At 37.7% G+C, this 19,853-nt stretch overlaps 1 protein-coding gene and 1 pseudogene across 3 annotated transcripts in view; one reads left to right on the plus strand and one right to left on the minus strand.

Moving 5' to 3' along the window:
* NRG3 (neuregulin 3) overlaps positions 1-19,853 on the minus strand; it is a 1,114,098-nt gene that overhangs the window by 714,712 nt on the left and 379,533 nt on the right. The gene's annotated exons all lie outside the window — the stretch shown is intronic.
* Positions 5,031-6,263, plus strand: LOC123236626 (annotated as a pseudogene).

A 19,853-nucleotide genomic window follows, 5' to 3' on the forward strand; every position in this document is an offset into this window, starting at 1 on the left:
CTTATCCTCTCTCTCTCTCTCTCTCTCTCTCTCTCTCTCTCTCTCTCTCTCTCTCTTATCCTCTCTCTCTCTCTCTCTCTCTCTTATCCTCTCTCTCTCTCTTATCCTCTTTCTCTCTCTCTCTCTCTCTCTCTCTCTCTACCCCCTCTCGATGCTTACTACAGGAAGTCTATCTCAATCTACCCCTTACGTACTGCAGTTACTAGTATTTTTTACCTATGTAAATTTTTAAATTAGTTTTAATTTAATTTTCTTGAACTAATGAAAGAACTAGATTCATATCCAACATATGTAATAATATAATTAACATTAAAATAATCTGATTGTGAAATAAAATGCTTATGAAATAGTGAGTTTTCTCTCAATAGCTACAGTCATATCTAATTCTTTGTGACCCCATTTGATGTTTTCTTGGCAAATATACTAGAGTAATTTCATTCCCTTCTGCAGCTCATTTTACAGATGAGGAAACTGAGGTCAACAGAGTTAAGTGACTCATTCAGGGTCACACAGCTAGTAAATGTCTCAGGCTAGATGTAGACTAAAGAAGAATTTCTGATTCCAAGTTAATTGCCATAGCTGCTGTGCCACTTAGCTATTCTATGGAAAGGATTCATGTTCCATAAAGGAGTTGTACAAAATTTGTATAAAAGCAAAAAGACATATATGTGGTATCCCAAAATTCTTAATGAAAATTTAAGCATTAATATCCTTTGTCTCCAGCTCAACTCTTCCCCTAATACTAATGGACTTTGACATGCATGTTGATGTTCCTATTAGTACCACAGCATCACAGTTCTTAAGTCTCATAACCTATCGCTCCATTCCACTTCAGTTACATAAAGCGATAGTGACAACTTTGTTCTTGTCATTCCTGGTAGAAAGTGGTTTCATGAGGCCAGGGGAACATTTCATTTTTGTCTTCATATTTTCAATGTTTATCAGAGTACTGGGCACAACACACTGTGTAATCAATTATTGTCAATTTATTGACAGATGGAGCCCTTATGAGAAATAGTCCTTAAATCCTCAGGATTGCTACTTCCTTATTTAATTAGTATAAAATTAGTTTTGTAATATTTAGAATTTCAACCACCAATGAGATTGGTGAGATTTCACACAGAATTTTCTCTCTCCTCGCAATTGATAGACTCCTCCATAATACCCACTAAAAAAATCTTCTTCTATAATTATGAGGCTTATATTTCCCTGAAAGGAGATGTTGCTCTATACATTTCACAAATGTAACACTTAATTTTTTAATCTTGACTTTCAAACTTGAAAATGTATTTCAACAGCTTGGCTATTGATCCTTCGGGCATGTTTGCTTATATTTTTTTTTAAAAAGGAATCATTTTGGAACTTGTCAGGAAATAAATACTTAACTTCAATATGCAGAATATTATCCTGAGGTCATTGCCCAATTTAGAGACTGGGGAAAGACATCTATGTTTATTTATTTTAAATTCTTTTGCAATACAAGCTGAGGTTTCTTTAAGTCCCATAAATCAAGAAACTTATTTCCTTTATAGTTAAATTTCAAAAGCACTCTCGCAAAAAATGTTTTGAAAAACTATCATCTATCTTGATCAATAATATGTGATTATAAATAAATCTTTTAAATGACATATGATTCAGCGAAGATTGAACTCAATACATTCAAACAATCCACAAGCATTTATTAAATTCACACAAAGTGTCAGATACCATGTTGCTAGAAGGTGGGAATACACAAATTCTTGTAGTCAAGAAATTTACATTCTACAAGAGGGACAGAATATATTCATAGATGGCTAAATGTAAGAGACACGTAAAAGGATGTTTTTTGGGGAGAAGGTAAACACCAACTAAGAAAAATCAGGAAATACATCTTCAAAGAAGTAACACTTGAGCTAAATTTTAAAGGCACATAAGTATATACCAAGTTGACAACTAGATGATGCCATAGATAGAATATAGGGCCAGAAGTCAGGAACTCTTTGTGAGTTCAAATCTGACCTCAGACACCTATTAGATATGTGTCCATGGGCAAGTTATTTAATCCTCAGGTTGCCCTTATGTAAAATGAGCTAGGAAAGGAAATGTCCAACTACCTGAGTTTCCTAGCTAAGGAAACCCCAAATGGCATCACAAAGCACAGGATATGACTGAAGATCTCCAACAAAGGGACAACAAGAGGCAAAAAGGCAGAATCGATGTTAAAAATTAATATTAATAAATGTTTTAAAAAAGGCAGAATCATAGAAGTGGAAACAGCAAGAAAGTCAGTTTGGTTAGACCATGCAAAATATGAGCAGATATATCTAATCAGACTGGAAAGATGATTTGACACCAGATTGAATATGCTAACATTTAAACAGAATGGGCACAATGAAAACAATGAAAATGAGCTAAATGGCCTTGCTGTAGCACAAAGCAAAGAAAATTCTTTCTATCATGGAGGAGAAGGTGGTCTTGTGGGTGACACTAAGAAAATGAGACATGGATTTGAGAGAAGGGAGAATACAGAATGAAGAAGACTAACCTAGATACACATTTCCTTTTTTCAGGACACTTAAAAGCCAAGTAGAGAAGCCAGTGTGCTACAGGGAGAAGCATGGTATGTGCAATAAGTCTTGGAAATAGAGCATGCACAAAATACACTGACACAATGTCTTAGTCAAAAATTAGAGTTGCAAAAGCTGATTAATTCAGCAACTAGCTGAAATTCTATTTCACGGCAATGTGGTTCCCCAGCTGTGAAAGGTTGAACACCATGACTCTACAGAAATCAATGATCCCCTATCCTGTACTTATTGCTTCCTTATGATTCCCTTTGGGCAACAGACTGCTTTTATAGAAACAATCCAATAAATCAAATCTCAAATGTAGCAAGAGGGTGTTACGAATAACTCCCTAAATCTCACATTTATCTTCTACTTGCGTCATCACTTCACCTCTTTATATGTTGATGTGGCAGGTGTAGTGAAAAGATCATTTGGGGTAGGGGGAATTGAATTCCAGCCCAGGTTCTATTCTCTTATGTTGTTTTCTATAATGGTGGTAATAATAATAATGGTAATAGTAATAATAAATATGGAATTTAGTGGGAACTAGAGTAAATATGGTATCTGATGTTCTATATTTCTATGAAAAAGGGAAAAGGATCTATGATTATGATGATAGGATGTACCTTTCTCAGGGTAAAATAAAGTAAGTTTTAAAAAGCTGCCTCAGGCAAAAACATGACTTGTCAGGATCATTTTTGTTGAGCCTTTAGACACTTTGTGACCCTGTTTGAAGTTTTCTTGGCAAAGATACTGAAATGGTTTGCTATTTTCTTCTCCAGTTCATTAGACAGATGAGGAAACAGAGGCAAATAGAGCTAAATGACTTGTCCAGGGTCATCCACAGCTAGTATCTAAAGCCAGATTTGAACTCAAGAAGATGAGTCTTTCTGACTCCACACCCTGTACTCTATTTACTCTATCCACTATACTACCTAGCTGCCAATAGGAGAGGGGCAGGGGGGTCACACAACTACTAAATTCCAGAGGTAAGATTTAATAATCTCTCCCATATATCCTCTTCTCTCCACTGAAATTCAAAGATTATTACCATGGTCTTCTGGTCAGTTTTCATGGTCACATCTGTCCTCACTCTCTATCCCCTACTCATTTGCAAAATGATTATTTTAATTCATTGTTCTGACTAGATCAACCCCTCTTCCCCCAGACCAATAATCACTGACTTCCTTTGGTCTCCAGATCAAATATAAGGACTTAGGAGCAGCTGGGTGGCTTAGTGGTGATGGGAGATCCTGGGTCAAATCTGGAATCAAATCAGGAATAGCAGTGTAATAGTGAGCAAGTCACTAAACCCCAATTGCCCAATTGCCTAGCCCTTACCATTCCTGCCACAGAACCAATATTTAGTTTTGATTCTACGAAAGAAAGTAAGGGATATATCCCTTACCTTCTTTCATATATATATATATATATATATATATATATGGCATAGCATAGTGGCTGGCTTTATAATGAATATTTGCTGATGTCTATATTCTTCTGGTCTCCAACTCTACTACTAAGAAACATACTTACTCTTAACTTCTTTCTCTTTAATATATTAAGACTACTTACACAAGAAAAATAAAAGTAATAATTGTGTATGTATATAACTAAATATGTATGTTATATATTTGCATATATGTATAAAATTGAACCTTTAAAACAACATAACAATTTGGCAGTACTTTCTCAGAGATTCTGCTAAAGAGCTATCAAATTAAATTATAAAGATTAATAACAAATATATAGTATATATAATATAAACAAGTAAACATTATGTAATATATAATATATAATCTTTTTATCATATATACACATCTGCACAGCTAAATCTACATTATGTAGACACATATAAGTGTACGGTTTATATTTAATTTGGAAATTCTCATAGAATATTGGAGATTATTGGCAAATTGTTTTGGTGTCTTCAAAAATTTTGATAAAGCCAGTGTTGTTTAAAAATACTCCCCTGTATAAGATTTCACTTAAGGACAGTAGCTCCTAGAGTGATTGATTAGAGTCCTAAGAATAACACATTTATTATGTTTGAGAATGAAAGATATTATGGAGGATAAACGTGATAACCTTTTTGTCATTTTAAGTCAGTTTTCCTTTGTTCCATAGTCACGACAATATAAAAGAGGATGGTTGGCCTAGCTAAACCGAGAGGTTCCAGATTGGACATTCTGGGGTTAAGTGATTAAATAAGGGAAACCGGAGCATGGGAGGGAGCTGTGATCACTGTTTTTACCCTTAGTCAATTTTACCTCCTTTACATTTTTTTTTTCTGAAAATTGATCTTAGGGGAAAGGTGGGAGAGATGGAGAAAACATGGACCACAAAATGTCAGAAAACAATGACTGAAATTGCTATTGATGTAATGTTGGGTAAAAAATTCTTTTCAAAAAAAGGGATCTTAGGTGCTTTTGTTGGACGTACTGAGGAGCCCGAAGTGCATGTTCAAGGCACGCCTCTGTGGACATGGCAAAGGAGGTGCCTCTGTTCGGGCAGTCCCCTGGACCCCAGCTGCTGCTGCTGCTGCTCCTCCTCTTCCTCCTGGCGGCATCCATGGTTCTGCTTACCCAGACCCAGGGAGATGAGTTCGGGCCAGGCCAATGGGAGAGGGGAGCGGTGCAGGGACACAGATACCATCCTATTGGAAGACTTCCCATTGTGGCGGAATGTGTACCTCCGTGTGGCATCTCCGCTGAACGCCCTGCTGGCCACAGTCTTGGGCGCCAGCGTGGGGTCCCTCAACTACTGGCCGAGCCCAGACATCCACCAGGTGCACATCTCCTGGGTAGACTTCTTCGACCTCCTGAGCCTGGGCTAGAACATCCTCGCCCTTGAGTAGGAACAGTTTATGGCCAAATCCGGCTGCCCCTCTTTTGGAGCAGGTGTATGTCTTCCAGATTTAGGCAGAAGGATGGAAAGAGGACACCCGGGAGGAGAAGGTTGACGAGTGGCCGTGCATGGATCAGCTCCCGGACTCCCGGAACAAACAGGACTCTTTCCAGGGTTATGGAAAAACAAGGGGCCTCGGGGTGTCCTGTGTGTCCACGGGAGGCTCTGCTTCCCTCATTGCTCCCTGGCTTTCCTCATCAGCAGTTCACCTGCTTCATGACCACTATGGAGGCAAAGAATACCGGGACAAGGTCGGCGCATGCTGTTTGCCAAGCACACTCGTGCTGTGGGAGATAACTTTAGAAACATGTACATGAGGCAGACCAGATACCTTATCCGAAGACCGGACCCAGATGGAGGTAAAGCTGGGCACCTTCCTGGGGGGTCCTTACTTGGACGCCCATCTCTGGAGGGAGGATTTTATCTGGGGCCACAGAGAAGATGTGCTATCAGAGCAGTGAAGACCATCCCGAGCTGTATGGAGACCCTCAAGCTGGCCAGGGTCTTAGTGGCCAGGGACTGGGCTAGAAAAGAGGCAGATGAGCTCGAGTCTCCTTCCTGAAAGGGTGAGGTTTGAGCCTAGCTGGGAGGAGGTTGAGCTCTATAAAGATGGTGGTACGGCCATCATTGAGTGACCTGTGGATCTGTACCCGTGCCCGAGTCTTCATTGGCACCTCACAGCTACATTCTCCTTTCAGATTCATGAGGAAAGAAAAATTCTGGGCCTGGACCCAAAAACCACTTACAACAGGTTTTGTGGGGACTGAGAACAAGTGTGAGCAGCTGACCCCCTGGAAGATAGCCTACTGAGTAGGCACTGCCTGGCCCCTCATGGAACCCCCTGAGTGTTCCCTGGAAACTCACTAGGCCAGCTGGTAGCCTGGAATGGCCAAGAGGTCCTGTGTGGTGAGCTAAAGCCCTGGCCCTGGGGAGGGCAGGCCCAGATGTTGCTTGGCAGCGAAGCCTCAGAGAAGAGCCACAGGCTTAGACTTCAGTGGAATCTTTGTTTGACTGATGGTCAGCCACAGCCACCACTCCTGTGGCCTCTCTTTACAAGAAAGCTTTCCCTTGATTTTGGGGGTCTCTGTTTAAGGCAGTGGTTTCCAAAATTTTGGCCTACCACCCCCTTTCCAGAAAAAAATATTACTTAGCCCCCTGGAAATTAATTTTTTTTAAATTTTAATAGCAATTAATAGGAAAGATAAATGCACCTGCGACCATCACCACCTTCATGGATCGCTGTAGCACCCAGGAGGCGGTGGCACCCACTTTGGGAATCACTGGTTTAAAGTCTGGTCAGCCCATATAGGGGTCAGAGGTTTAACCTTGATAAAGAAAGTGATATTGAACGTGGGCAGCCCAAAAGCCATGATTCCTGCCTTCTGTGGAAGGCTTGGGGAATTACTGACCTAAGAGCTAGATTCTCTCTCCTGTCTGTCCAACTGTAGTAAAGGACACAAAAGCCAAGACAGGTGGGCTCCAGAGCAGTCCTCAAGGGGGCTGGAGGGATCTTCCCTCAGCCATGTGAGGTCGGGGCACACCTCTTTTCTGAGGAGAACAGCCATGGGCCAGCTCCCCATGACTCAGGCTTCCCCTAGGGCAGCCCCTCTGAGGGTAGATTCTGAACCATGGAGGAGCTCTTCTGACCTGTTGAGATGGCTGCAGGGCTACCTGGTCGGTGACAGAGTCTTCAGACCCTGTGAGAAGAGCATTTCCCTAATCCCAGTGTCTTTCTGAGGACCCAGTATTGGTGGCTTCCACCCCAAACACAGCCTCTGAGTGGGGGTAGTTCTGGGGCTTTGGATCCTGCTCCAGTGGTCTGTGCCCCACGAATGTGGGAAGCAACAGTGCCAAGGCCAGGCCAGGGCTGAGGTTTTACATTTTTGTAGTTGACCTCTTGCCCATTCTTGGTCCCTAGAAAAAATGCTGGCAGGTTCACTCTACTTGGGGCCCTGTGCTTTTAAATCATTTTTCTCTATTTCCAGCACCACTCCCATTAGGAGTAGTTCTACAAAAGAAAGTGCCCCTCTGCCCACAAGCATGGGGAAGAGGGGTCTAAGGAGTGCCCCAGCCCAGCTCTGAGGCCTGTGGTTCATTCCTTTCTGGGATGAAACATCCATTCTCAGCAACACCTACCCCCACAATGGACAGATGCTTTAAAGATCACCTCTTGGTCAGGGCTCTTGTGAGGGGGTCTGACCTGAGGGCAGAGCAGGGCAGGGAAGCCCCAGCTCACTTCTCTGAAGGACTCTACCCTGCCCTTCCTGACTGGAACTTAGAGGAAGGGCTGCCCCATGGTGGCCTGAGACCCCCCCCTGCCCATTGCTCGTGGCCCAAACCAGGGCTTGGAGGTGTCCAGGCCCACTTCTGGGGCAGCCATGAAGGCTCAGAAGGCTTAGCACAACAGGGCCAGGCTGGCTTTGTCCCTCACTCAGCCCATTATTCATGGCTTCCTGCAGAAGAAGGCTGGTGCTCTCTACAGTCCCCAGGCCCATGCCCAGTACTGGCAAAGTATCTATTGTTTTCCACATGTGAAGTCAAGTATTAGGAAGAGAGACAAGTTTCTAGGAAGCTTGTGGCCTGCCAAGGGGCTTTGTTTTTCTTTTTTCGCCTTGGACCTATGCAGTAAATCATGGAACCCATCCATGTGCCCCCTTTTTCTAAGGAAAATATAATTCTTTGCATTGAAAAAAGTGATCTGATATGTTACTGGGTTGAGCTTACTTCTATCCTCCCCATTTTATTTCCAACTTTTGAGTCAATTCCTTTTTACAAATAATAAGGAAATCACTGTAGACTATATAACTATGAAGCTGTCAAAGAAAGAAAGACTACATAGATACTGTATTTGCAATAGTTTGGGAGAACAGCAAACACTTTTTATAACAACAACAACAAACAGTGCAAAAGCAAAATAAAATTGGAATCAAAGTGGGTGTCTGTTTTGGAATGGCTGAACAAATTTGTGATATGTGAATGTTACTATTATGGAAGAATAAGTGATGAAATCTGACAAACAAATAGATTTGAAAGAACTGAAGCAAAGTGAATGAGCTGAACTAGAAGAACAAAATGCACAATGGCTACCATAAAGCAATTAAAAATAAAATTAAAGTTAAGCACAAATTACATGTCTTGTAATATCAGATTAAATGCTAAGCATTAAGGAGAAAAAATCATATCTGATTCCTGCTTAGGTTTCAAATAAGGAATTAAGTATAAAAAATGGAAGGGATTTTAAGAATCATAAAGGCCAATCTATCCTTTTTTAAGAGGAAAAATTGGGTCTAGCAAGGTTAAATGACTTCCCTAAATTCACAGAAGTAGTTAGTATTAGAGCTAGAATTTGAATTCAGTTCTTTTTGCTTCAAATCTAATTCCCTTTCTGCAATCACAGGATGTTTCTACTGATTAGACACCTCCTGAGTTCAAGGAAATGTACTGGAAGATTGTACAAAGTTTGGGTAAGTCACAGTCCCTGCTCACATGGAGTCAATTAGAGAAAAATAGACAAACACAAGTATAAGACACATAAATTCATTAGAGAAGTAGGAAACTAAGTTCTATGTGGAGTCCTGTGGGTGTAAGGGATTTTCCTTAATTGGGAAAGGGATCAGAGAAGGGTTTATAGGTGATATTTTAATTGGCTTTTAAAGGTTGGGTAGAATTTTAATAAATAAGAAAGGGGAGGTTGTCTTTGTCTCCCCAATGCTTTCCCCATATCAAGTGTTTAATAAATGCACATTGAATTAAATGCAGTTGAATAGAATTCAGGCAAAGGAAACTGCTTAAAAGCCAAGTGATGGAGAAGAAAACCTGATTTGTGTATAAGAGAAATAAGATAAAATCTTGAATTTGTACAGGAATGGACAGTGAGAAAGTTAGATCATCAGAGATAAGTATATTCAATAGACTGGGGGAATAATAGGCATTCAAGACTTAAGACCAAATTGAGAAGATAAAGGAAAGCTTTCTGAGGAGTTCATCAAAGCTTCAAGAAAAGGAGTATTGTTTAAATAATGATAGTTTCCGACAATGTATTCCACTGCTGCTATTAGGAGAAAACTTTCACTCCTTTGCTTGTGAGCTCTTTCAAAGCAGAATATATCTTTCTCATTTTTGGTTTGAATCCCCAAGGCTTAGCACTGTTTCTGGAACTTGGTAGACATTTAATACATGTTAAAGTGACTTCCTTCCTGATATAGAAAATAACAAAATGAAAGTTACAACCATGAGTTTTGAGTCCTATCTCTTTTTTTTTTTTGCTTTGCATCCTATAACTCCTTATATTCAGAATTATCTCTTCCCATATTGGGAAAGACAATCATGTTGCAAAATATCAGAAAAACAATTAAAAACCACTAGCATTATAAACAGCTTTAATGTTTGCAGAGTACTTTACATGTTATTTTATTTGATCCTCCCAGGTAGGTGCTATTATTAGCCTAATTTTTACAGGTGAGTTAAATCAAGGATGATGGATGTTTAATCACTTGCCCAGGTTCACACTGCTGGGATCTGGGGAAAGAGTCAAACACAATTCTTCCTGGGGTATATAACTAGCCACTGTACCACCTAGCTGTCTCCATGTCTTATCTATGGTTCTAGATTTAAGCTTCCTGTCTACATGGGTCATATTTTAGTTATATTTTTAAAAATTATACCTTCCATTAAAAAGCAAAACCAGACAAATTCTTTAAGTGATGTGGAAAAATAGGGATACTAATGTAGTCTTGGTGGAGTGGTGAACTGGTCCAACCATCCTGGAGAACAATTTTGAATTTGGTCCAAAGGACTATAAAATTGTATATCTTTTTTTTAAAACCCTTAACTTTTTTGTATTGGCTCCTTGGTGGGAGAGTGGTAAGGCTGGGCAATGGGGGTCAAGTGACTTGCCCAGGGTCATACAGCTCGGAAGTGTCTGAGGCCGGGTTTGAACCTAGGACCTTCTCTTTCTACGCCTGACTCTCAATCCACTGACCAGCTGTCCCCTAAAATTGTATATCTTACAAACCAGCAATACCATTACTAGTCCTGTATACCAAAGAGATCAAAGGAAAAAGAAATATCCTAAGTAGAATGGGTAGTGGCTTTTTTAGTGGTAGCAAAGAATTATGGTGATTGGATCATCGATTGAAGAATGAACAATTTGTGATGTATGATTGTGATAGAAAACTATGGTGCTGTAAGAAATGATGAGCAAGATGGTTTTAGAAAAACTCAAGAAGTTTTCTCAGATCTCAGGCAAAATGAAATGAACAGAAGCAGGAGAACATTTTGCACTCTAACAAAAATACTGTAATGATGATCGACGGTGAAAGACTTAGTTCCGCACATTAAGACATTGATCCAAGACTATTCCAAAGGATTCATGATGAAAAAAGTTAGCTACCTGCAGAGAAAGAGAACTGATGAACATTTGAGTGGAAATACATTCCACTTCATTTTTATCTGTTCATGTGTAAGTATGTTTGCAGTATGACTAAAATTGAAATATGTTTTGCATGACTTCACATGTATAATTTCAAAGTCATATTTCTTCAGTTCTCAAGGAATGGGGGAAGGATGGGAAGTAGAGAGAGATCTTAGAAATCAAAATATCAAAACTTATATGCTTTCATATGGTTTTAAATATAATTTGGAAATACCAGAAGATAGCTACAAAATATATCAACAACAACAATATTTTTATCAACCATATGATAGATTTTTGGTTTTTCTATCATAGTTATTTCTAGATATAACCATCCATTCCCAGCGAACACCCTATGCTCCTTTGTAGCAAATAAAAAGTGTTAAGACCAAAGGGCATAGTGATATCTACCAGAAAGAGAGAGAAGGTTCTTCATTTCTTTTGTGGCTAACATAGGAAATTACCTCTATTCAGCACTGACAAATTTTTTGCTGTTACTGCAGTCATTGCATATATTGTTATCCAAGTTCTGCTTATTCATTCTTCCTTATTTCATTCTTGTTTTCCCCTTTTCTAAGATTCCTTTATCTATTTTTCTCTTGGTATAATAATATTCTACCACATTCATATATCACTAATTGTTCAGGCATTTCCCAATGGATAGACATCCATTTTCATTCTGTTTCTTTTGTTTTTATTTCTTCTTGTTTTGCTCTTCCCACTAAGCACTACTATGAATTGAGGTAACTAGTTGGTACAGTGCAAGAGCAATGGGCATGCAGTAGCACTGGACCTAGAGTCTAGAAGACCTGTGTTCAAATTTGACCTCTAATGCTAGCTTGTATGCCCCTGGAGAGGTCAGTCATTTAACTTCTGTTATGCTCAGTTTCAACATCTACAAAATGGGTTTTTGTAATACATTCCAGGGTTTTTGTGAGGATTAAATGAGATTTAAAGCACTTAGCACAGTGCCTGGCATACAATAAATGCTTTATGGGTTGATATTATTATTATTACAGTCTTATTATCTTCTTATCTTTGACTTATTGAGGTAAAACATATCCCAGTATCTTTTTTAGATCCCTTTTTAGAAAGAAATTTAAATGAAACTAGTGAATCCTGTTGTTGTTCAGTAAATTGTGTCCAGCTAGTCACAACCCCATTTTGTGTTTTTTTTTTTTTGTTTTGTTTTGTTTTTTTGGTTTTTTTTGCAAAGATACTGGAGTGGTTTGCCATTTCCTTCTCCAGCTAATTTTACACAGAAGGGAACTGAGGCCAGTAGAGGTAAGTGATTTGCTCAGGGTTATACAGCTAGTGCCTGAATTTGGATTTGAACTCAGGTCCTCCTAATTAGGGTGAGCACTTTATGTACTCTGAGCTGCCCCAGTGAACCTTGCAGATAAATTAAATTGTTCTCTCAGGAACTGTCACTATTCTAAGAAATAATAATAATCCACCTCTAAAATATTTCTATTTTTTCTTATGATTTCCCCATCCCATTGAATGGGGTTATTATCAAATTTTACACAACTATTTAGTATGATAATATAATAGAAATTTCTAGATAAAGTTTCTGCTTTGGGATCCTAGAATAAGGTTTCATTCTATATAATAAGGTACATTTTTAGGGGCAAGGCAGTATATTTTTAGGTGGTATAATGGAAAGAGTGCTGAAATCTCAAGTCAGGGAGGCTTATCTGGCATGAGACACTTACAAGCTGTGTGACTCTAGGCAAGTCACTTAACCCCTCTTACCTTAGATTGTCAGCTGTAAAATGAGCAGAGGAAAAAAATGGTAAACAACTCCAATATCTTTGCCATGAAAAGACCAAATTGGGAGTCAGACCCAAATGAAACAACTGAACAACCACAAGGACACATTTTTAAGGATATTCTCTGTATCTCTCTCATTAGTGCAGTCACTGTGTGTAATATTAAGTGGTTATATACATTTCTGGGCTCTAAAATTTTGCTGTAGTTTTCTTTAATCTTGTTTAGATTGTATGAATTTGAATCTTAATAGTGTGTCTCAGTAAAATAATTAAAAAAACAATAGTTAACATATTTAAGCATCTATTTACCATTACTATTTGACAGAGAGAAAAATACAAAACACTAGAGTATGAATGTTAAAACAAAGGACCTTTTAAACTTCTCAGTAAAATGCAGAGGCTATAAAAAAAGAGCATGATGAATACAAAAATGAACCTAAGCTGTTCTGTCTTAGAAACTACTATAGCTTTAAAAACATTAAAATAAAAACACAATTCATCTCCTGAATAAAGCAGCTCACTGACTGACACAAGCTGGGGAGAAAAGGAGCCACTCTAAAAATACCTCAGTAAAAATAAATGGAAAAGCTGACATTTCCTTCTTTGCTCTGGGAAGAGTCACCTTTGGAAATGCGTGTGGCTGTACTGACCAGGAGTTTATCCTTCACTCTTCATTACATCTGTATTCTCCAAGAGATGGGAATGCAAAGGTAAAGCCACTTGGTTCATTAGCTTCTTCTTAATTTCTTTTTCAACAATTGAGCCAGTGAAAATCATTTTAAATGAGCGCTACCACAACCATCTGAGAAATTCCAAAAATAAACACACACAGAGAGGGCAAATCTGTCAAAAATCAGTAAGTTTAAATGTTTAAACCAAACAAATAGTCTTGGGCCATGAACTTGGACTTGACCTTTGAGCAGATAGATGTGACAAGGTAGGAAACTGGAGTTTCAGCACCTTCTAATAGTAATGGGCAGTTTTCTAGACCCACCTGGCTTTCCCAGTTCAGCAGATCTAGACTCAGAGATAAGTCCAAGCTCACCAGTATTACACACCTTGCCCTCCACAATCCATGGCAGGAAAGAGAAGTCAACCAGTGAGACAATATCATTAACTGAACACTCACAAAGAGATGGCGCTCTCCACATCCAAAGGTCTTGTCATCCAGTAGGAATATGAAATACATAAAAGTATAATAGCACAAAAGAAATGTCACAGGAAGTGGGGATCCCTCTGATTCATCATCCCCTCATTCACTGGAATATTAGGCAAGGGACTCAAAATTATAGACATACATGACAGAGTAAGAGCAAGAAATGTGAACGGGGGCAGTTAGGTAGCTCAGTAGATTGAGAACCAAATGCAGAGATGACAGGTTCTGGGTTCAAACCTGGTCTCATATACTTTCTAGCTGTGTGACTCTGGGCATGTCACTTAACCCCCATTGCATACCCCTTACTATTCTTCTGCCTTGGAACCAATACACAGTGTTAATTCTAAGAGAGAAGGAAAGGGTTTACAAAAAAAAAAGTTGGCACAGTGGATAGATTTGAAGGGAATTGTAAAGGAGAAAAGGGAAAATAGACATGGAGATTGGAGTCCTCATCTAGGTCTAACTTATCTTTCTCCTAACAGAGAAATTCTACTTGTTCCTATTTATGTTCGCCTTTTAAGACAAACTTTATTACTAGGGACCTTTTGGCAGCTAGGTTGCAATGTGAATAGAATGTTGGGCATTCTAGTCACAGATGCTTATTGGCTATTTTGCCCTGGTAAAGTCATTTGACCTCAGCAAACTTCAATTTCTTCAACTATAATACGTTGGTAGTAACTACCTACTTTCTAGAGTTTTGTGATGATCAAAAATAATGTTTGTAAAGTATATAGCAAAATGACTGTATACAGTAGGCATTTAGTAAATGCATATTTCCTTCCATTTGTTAAGGATGCACACACATACATAGCTGTGTTCCATGTACTGAGAAATCATATTGGTACGGCTTCAGAGTATCTTATTCCTACTGCTGAAATGTGGCAACATAGAGACACTGAGAGCTACCGTAGTACGGGTCAGACCTTAAGGCTGAGATGAACAATTGCTTCTATCCTGTCTGACCTTCTGCATGCTGCTTTGAGCTGCTAGGGGACTGGAGAATTGTTCAATCATTTGTATCGCTAGCACCTAGTGGAGTGCCTGGCATATAAACAATAAATGTTTTTTGATTGATAGATAAACAACATAATTGGATAGGATGTGTGACCATGCTTTCCTAGAACTCAAGGGTAATGCAAGGTAGCTTTTGGCAAAAGAAGTAGAATTTGCTGCTGGAATTTAATTCCTTGTGTTTTTTTTTAAATGTACTTTTGCAACATTATGCAAAATGTATAATTGAAGATACAGAGGAAATGTGGGTGTAGTTTTCAAGAAACCATCCATTTTTTTCTTATTCTTCACTGTTAAACTTCTGAACAGAGTTTGGATCTTGCTATCTGCACACATCCTAACCACTATTCCAATTGCTTCTCAATTCCTAAATTAAAAAAAAAATATTTTCAAACTAAAAAAAGTTTTCTTAGCCTCTGAAGCATTTGATGCTCTTGGTTATTGTCTTCTTCTTTATATTTCTCTTAGATTTTCCAGTCCTGGGACTACTCATTAGGGATGTTTTAAAAGAAAAGAAGAGGAAGTTCATGTTTAGGTATGAGAAAGAAAAAAATGACCTCTGGCATCTATATAAAAAGGCTATGTTTCAGTGATTTTTAACTGTTCTCAGTAACCTACTTTCCATAAATCCTTTCCTGAACTCCCAGATATTAATGGTCCCCTCCAAAAATTATCTTGTGTGAATAGATTATTAAACATTTAGATGCTATGTGCCGACCACTGTTCTAAGAACTATGAAATTAAAAAATAAAAATAAATGAGTAAAGACATTTCTTTTACTCAGAGAATTCACTTTCTAATACGCAGAGATTATAATAACAATATAGTCAGTTAGATTGTTCAGTGGTTAGAACACTGGTCCTGGAGTCAGGAAGACATGGGTTCAAATCTGGACTCAGATAATAGCTTTGCAAAGCAGGGAAAAAAAAAAACAAAAAAAAACTTTTGACTTCCATTTGCTTACATCCACTCAAGAAAGAAATGGCAGTCTATTCCAAAGTATTTGCTAAGAAAACCCCATGCACAGTATGGCCCAGATGTTCCCAAAGAGTTAAACACGACTGAACAGAATCACAAAGAGCGAGCCAAGTAAAGATATTTTGAGATGTGCAATCATAGGGAAATAAAGAACTTCCAAGAATAATGGCAGCAGTATTTTGATTAAATTTCCAGAAATGAAAATGTAGAGAAGATGATGTGTAGGATTGGGGAAGATATCCATCTGGAGAAACGGCTAAAAATAAAGAAAGCATCGTTTGGGCTCACCTGAGATAGTAGTCTCAGAAAAGCACTCACCGGCCAGCACCATCAGATGTGCCAGGGCATGGTTGGTTATTCATGTCTCACCAAGGAGAGAGGAAGGTTCTTGATTGAAGGGACTGATTCGTAATTGGTTTTGTATACTCATAACCTAGGACCACTCATTGCCTAATGAGGAGTACTTCATTGTTTGTTGTGGGATGAATCTTCCCACATACTGTCCCTTCTCCATACTTCCTCATTTCTACTGATGGTATAAGCATCAAAGTTTTGAGTTACTTTGGAGACTTTTAATCCTCCTCCTCCATGGCTAAACCTTTTACCTCTCCACACTCTACCCTCATCCTAGTGCAATTTCTCATTCTCTCTCACTTAAGACTGTCATAATCCCCTCACACTTGATCTGCTCTACCTCTATGCTCCTTCTTCCTGAAATGACTCATAAAACTTCCAGAATACCCTATCTTGTATAATATATTCTATAACCCTTGGATTCATCTACTCAAACATGTTATGACTGTCTATTAAAACAGAGAAATAAATAATAAACAAACAAGCAAATAAATGAATGAATGAACTTTTAGCATAACTTTTAATGCCCCACATCTTAGGGCTCCGGATATTACTTCTCTTATTTCTTTTATTTCATTCTAATGCTTTTAGCCAATCCACATTCTCCATTACTTGCCACCTCATTTTATCTCTGCTTTAATTGAAACAATATATATTTATTTTGTTTCTCTGCCTCTCTTCCTAATCACCTACCTAAAAGTGATTTCTTCATTCTTATATTTCTTATAAAACATTGTCAATTCCCCTCCTTTGTATTTGTCACTTTTTATCATAATTATTCTTACATGTGTCTTATTCTCATTCTTCAACACAAAGATTTTTGAAGACATAGTATCTTTTTTTTTCATTCTTGTATCCCTATTGCATTAGCCATAGCACAACATCTTAACCATTTTGTTACTGTTCATTCATGTCCAGGTCTTTGTAATCCCATTTGGAGTTTTCTTGGCAAACATAACGGCCATTTTTGCCATTTTCTTTGCCTGATAATTTTAGAGATGAGAAAACTGAGAACAACAGAGTTAAGTGACTTGCTCAGACACACACAGCTACTAAATGTCTGAGGCCAGATCTGAAACTCAGGAAGTTGAGACTCTAGACCTCTAGATCGAACACTAAGACACTTAGCTGCCCAGGTATCATAACCATAGTTGGTACCTAAGTTGTGCATTGAATTGAAGTGTTATTCCAGATACCACTGCAATTCACCACCTTATAAATTTTATCTTTGGATTGTCTCTGTACTAACTTTGAGAACAGGTAAAGTATGTCTAATCCATGGCACAATTTTCAGGTGGGGGATACCATTAGCTGAAAAGTGTACATGGAGTGAGAAGAAAGGGAGGTGAAGAGAAAGGGGGAGCAGACAAAAGGGAAATATGTTTAAAAGAAAGAGGTATTGATCTACAACTTAAGACTAATGGAGCTACATGCATATAAGTAGTTTAAGTGATGTCTTAATACTACCAAAGACTATCAAAACAGTTTAAACAGTCTGCATTGGAAAATCATTTAGGATCTCACATAACAATAAAGAACAATAATTACAGAAATTGGCCTTAAAAAAACTGTTTCAATAATAGAGAAAAATTTCCTGCATTAAATCCTATTATTCTGGATCAAAGAATAGGCTAGTAGAGGGAATACTAGTGTTTTTTATATAACACAATATTTTAACTCATTACCATTAAAGATTTGAGTGCCCACTATGTGCGCTACCCTGAGAAATATTGCCTTAAGAGACTGTTTCCCTAATCCTCCCCAGAAATGGACAGAATATCCATTTAATTTTTTTTGTTTCCACAAGTATGTTCCCTGCATTGTAAATGTTATTCCCAACAAATAACATCAAATTTTTACTAGATCATAATGTCACAACATAAAAGCATAGAAAAGTAATTGACGCTTTTCTTTCTGCAGTAAATTGCTCATCATGAATACTTTTTCCTTACTGGATAAGAGAATCTATATTTTCCTAAGAATAACATAAGGGCACACAAAGATTAATAACCTATCTGTTTATACTTGAGTGACTTGAATTGATAAATTCTTGCCAAAAGCAATGATGTAAACAAGCACTTTTCATATATCAAAAGCTCTAAGCAGAAAAATCTAAATTTATAGGACCAAGAAATGAAACATCAATATTGAGTTTTAGTATTTTTACCCAATTCCCTGTAATCTTAAGGAAGTCAATAATGTCTGAAAAAATAAGCAAAATAGCTCAGTTTTCTTGGATAATGTCTTTTTTCCTTCTCTTGGGCTTCTTTCACTTTTAAATTTTAAATCATTTGTTTTTTCTGAAATGAAACACAAAAAGGAGCACTTCCATAAAAACTGTAGAATATAAAGAAAAAATTCAATATGAAACCTTGAAAATCTACTTCCTATTACCACGGTTTTGTTTTAAAACACACATTTTATTATTATCTTTATAGCATAACAATTTGCTTCATATCCTTTCCCCTTTTGCTCCTACAGAACTACCACCCTAATGTGTATATAATAAATTCTATCTACTATATTTCAAAACTGTCCTTTTTGTCTATGCTAGCTTATTTACTTTTATGCATTTACAAAAAACAACATTCCCACTGGTATCTTATTTTAATTTACTTTTTGGAATCACTATTGCTAATCTCGATGATTTCTACCTCCTTCCAATAATTGAGATTTTTAAAATGTAATCTATGAGTATAGAAATTCACCCAACAGTCATGTGTAAAAATGTCTCCAAGCCAGATATCCAAATTTAAAAAAAAATTAATAATCCCTGCCTTAGATGATCCTGACTTTCCCTTGACCTAAGGTCATTCAACATCCTAGCTATACTTCTCTACACATTTTTCATCATTATTATACGATCAGGTCAAATTCTGTAGACATTTTCTGTGTATTTATGTCACTGAAGTAATGATTTTGAGCTTAACTTACAACTCACAGTCCTTTGGAAGAAAGGAATTGCTCTTCATTGTTTATTATGCTAATCTAGTGGGTAGAGTGAGGGGTCTGGATTCAGGAAAACTCATTTTTGTGATTTCAAATCTGCCCCCAGACACTACCTTGGCTATGTGATCTTGGGCAAATCTCTTAACTCTGTTTCCCTCAATTCTCCTCTATAAAATATGATGGGTGGAGTAATTACAAGCCAAGAAACCCCAAATGGTTTCATGAAGAATCAGACACAACTGAAAGAATGACTGATAAATAGGTGATCCAGTTTCCTTATAAGGAATACAACAATCTTCATCTCCAAAATTTTCATAACACTTTAACAACACATCACTGCCACAACTGTCATAAAATGTGTCACATCATTAATCTATGATTCCAATAGTTTTTAATAACAAAGGAAGATTGGAAAGAGGGACCATATAACTGGTTTTCTTGGAAAAGAAAAATAGTCAGTATTGGGGAAAAATTATAGGGAGAACCAAGGATGAAATAAGTGTCTTGCTGTCTCTAAAAAACAAACAAACAAAATGATTTGCTATATGACAGCAAATGGAGTTTTACTATCAGTGAAATCACAAATCATTCATTAAAATAAAAGCAGAACTTTCAGCTTGTTAAATAAGGAAGAAAGCACATTTTTGCCACATTATTTTTCTTTTTGTTCTAGGTTTTCTTGGGAATCTGTGTATATGTTAGCATTGTATACACATTAAAAACAAGACTAGAAACCTGAGGACTAGTAGCAATAGGTCAGGATGTCT

This window comes from Gracilinanus agilis, chromosome 2 (genome assembly GCF_016433145.1).
Source record: "Gracilinanus agilis isolate LMUSP501 chromosome 2, AgileGrace, whole genome shotgun sequence".
NCBI lineage: Eukaryota > Metazoa > Chordata > Mammalia > Didelphimorphia > Didelphidae > Gracilinanus > Gracilinanus agilis.